This window comes from Bos grunniens, chromosome X, assembly GCF_055505025.1.
Source record: "Bos grunniens cultivar Pamir isolate PY7600 chromosome X, Bosgru_T2T1.0, whole genome shotgun sequence".
Taxonomy (NCBI): Eukaryota; Metazoa; Chordata; class Mammalia; order Artiodactyla; family Bovidae; genus Bos; species Bos grunniens.
Window position 1 is genome coordinate 14,589,065 of NC_141194.1, and position 3,201 is coordinate 14,592,265.

The following is a 3,201-nucleotide window of genomic DNA, read 5'->3' on the forward strand; positions in this document are numbered from 1 at the left end:
CTAATCTCAAAAATATACAAGCAACTCCTGCAGCTCAATTTCAGAAAAATAAATGACCCAATCAAAAAATGGGCCAAAGAACTAAATAGACATTTCTCCAAAGAAGACATACAGATGGCTAACAAACATATGAAAAGATGCGCAACATCACTCAGTATCAGACAAATGCAAATCAAAACCACAATGAGGTACCATTTCACGCCAGTCAGACTGGCTGTGATCCGAAAGTCTATAAGCAATAAATGCTGGAGAGGGTGTGGGGAAAAGGGAACCCTCTTAACTGTTGGTGGGAATGCAAACTAGTACAGCCACTATGGAGAACAGTGTGGAGATTCCTTAAAAAACTGGAAATAGAACTGCCTTATGACCCAGCAATCCCACTCCTGGGCATACACACCGAGGAAACCAGAATTGAAAGAGATACATTATTATTATTTGATCTCCTTTGACTGTTTTCAGAAGAGAACAACATTTCATTCAAATGTTCTCATTTCTCTGATTAAACTTAGTCCTTGGCTAAAGTTTTTCCATAAACAAAAAGCAGGCAGAGGACATGGGGGGCAAGGACCAGAAGGTCCCATTCTGTTTCAATCTGATTGCAAAAATCAACCTTCAAAAGTGTTCTGTGGAGTGAATAACTGTTCCTTAGATGTGCCTGTGACCTCCATGGGTCACATATTTACATTCATTTAATTTTGTTATTTTCTTGGCTTCTCTAGTCCTTTGAGTTTGTAATTACCAGTCTAGAGGGGTGGGTGATCTGCACTTCCTTCAGGGAATCCTCCAGAAGTACTCTTTATCTGATTCAAGCTTTTGATAAACATTTGGTGTAGTGACATCAAAATAATATGCTCTGAGAAGTGTCTTGAATACACTTTATACATTGCTGATTGAGCGGTACTAATCCTGTGTTCTAAATTTGGGAAGCAGATAACTTAGTCCAGTCTGTGACTTGATTTTTCACTTTCTGATATATTGATATGTCTTCAAGCAAAAGTTTTCCTTTATTTTGTAGAATGTTCCATCAGTTTTTAAATAGAATTATCACACTGTAACCATGAAATACACAATAAACTGTACAAAGGCAAAAGTAGTATAAGTAGAATAACAAAAAATATTTTACTAAAAAGTAAGATTTACAGAAGTTTTCAGAAAAGCCATCCAAGATGGTTACAAGCTTTTTCTTGAAGAGGATTCTACACTTGACAGCAGAGTGAGGGCTGTGATGTTTGTTTAATGTTCCCATTTTGATTGAAACAATCAAGTTTGTCTATCTACATCATCTGAATAAAGTTAGATTTGGATAGAGAGCATATATCTAAAGAACTGGTTAGCTGCTTTAACCAGTGCAATTAGATCACCATAAAAGTGAGGAAAGGAGCCCATAAAATTAAAACTACCTCCCCACACAAAAAAATAATAAAAATACCCAAACCCCTGCAGCTAACCCTGACAACTTCCTTCATTTCCGGTGCTTTATACTTAAACCATGATGGAGGAAATAAATAAAAGCAGAGTGGGGCCCTTGTAAAAGTTTGTCAACAGTTTTGATGATACTTCTAGCCTCTGCTGATGTTTCACAACAGTGAATCAGGACAAGACATAGATTTGCTAATGTGCATTTAATCACCAAAGGACTGAAGCTTTCTAGAATTTTATTCTGCAGTGTTTGTAAGACTGTATTCATTAAATGCAAACAAAAAAGGAGAAAGTCTTAGAACACTTGGTGACTGGGTCAATGTAAATATTATTCATGCCATATTCATGGCATATATAGGCCATGCTCTCTAGCTGTATCTGTGGCTTGGGCTTCATTGGTCTTCCACTGCTCTACTACATCATTTGCTAATGAACCATCTGGATTGGGAGCATTTAACAAAGCCTGGATATATGGCAGAACTGTTCAGATCTTCAGTACTAGGGACCGCTTATTCAAAATATCTAAACTTACTCTTCCCAACTTGTCTACATTAGGATGATAAATTTTGGTCATGAATCGTACTTTAGGAGCTACCATTGGGTAGTCTTCTGGAAGGAATAGTTCAAGTTGAAAACTCCCTCCCTCAAAAGCGGAATCCTGGCAACAAGCACGTGAAAATAATGGGCGTTACTCTCATCTAGTTCTGCTTTAATGCCGGAAACTGGTTCTGCCAGCAGACTCTAGGTTTCCTTGATAACCCTGCAGGGCAGCCTAGCCATCTTGTCAGATCCCGAGTTCGGCCTCTGGTCTTGAAGCAAAAGTTTTAAATTTCAATTTATTTTATTTTAATTTATCCAGTTTGTCAGTCTTTTCCTTTATAATTTGTGCTTTTTGCATCTTGTCAAAAACCAAAAATATCCTTTCCAACTCTGGAAATATAAAGATACAGCAGATGCACAACGGATCCTTATTATTTGCAGATTCTGTATTTGCGAATTCACCTAGTCTCTAAAAATCTGTGTGTAACCCAAAAGTAATGTTTATGGTGGTCATATGCAAAGGAGCAATTGTTTGGGGTTGCGCCTATTCCCAGCTGTGGTGGGGCAAGGAGGTGGTCTGCTTTCTTGTCTCTCTCATACTATAAACAAGTCACCTCTCTGAGGTGCATTTAGTGCTGGTTTTTTATAAATTTGTGTGCTTTTTTTTGTTGGTTATCTTGCTATTTTTTTTTTTTCGTTTCATACATGATATTTTACATGTTTCAATGCCATTCTCCCAAATCTTACCACCCTCTCCCTCTCCCACAGAGTCCATAAGACTGTTCTATACATCAGTGTCTCTTTTGCTGTCTCGTACACAGGGTTATTGTTACCATCTTTCTAAATTCCATATATATGCGTTAGTATATAGTGCTGAAGTGCTATCTAAAGTTTTCCTGAGTGCAGGAAGGTTGTGAGGTACCTTAAGAAGAAAATACATGTATTAGATAAGGTTTGCTCAAGCCTGAGTTACATTGCTGCCGTGAGTTCAGTGTTAAGGAATCAACTAAATATATTACATGAGGTGTCCTTAAACAGAAGCACACTCAAAACAAGGTGACATTATTGATTGACAGAAATGTGTGACCATAGGCTCACAAGGACCAAACTCTGTATTTCCTGGAGGAGTAAACTTCAGTATTCACTAATTCATTATATAGCGATTATGTAACTAGGCAAATAAGATCAACTGTATTCTCTAGAAGTTCCTTATATTTTCAAAAAGTTCCTAATTTCAGAGAA

At 37.3% G+C, this 3,201-nt stretch overlaps 1 pseudogene; it reads right to left on the reverse strand.

Annotated features, from left to right (window-relative positions):
- Positions 1-1,628: 1,628 nt before the first annotated feature.
- LOC147339838 (ubiquitin-conjugating enzyme E2 N-like) lies at positions 1,629-2,199 on the reverse strand (annotated as a pseudogene).
- Positions 2,200-3,201: the final 1,002 nt, after the last annotated feature.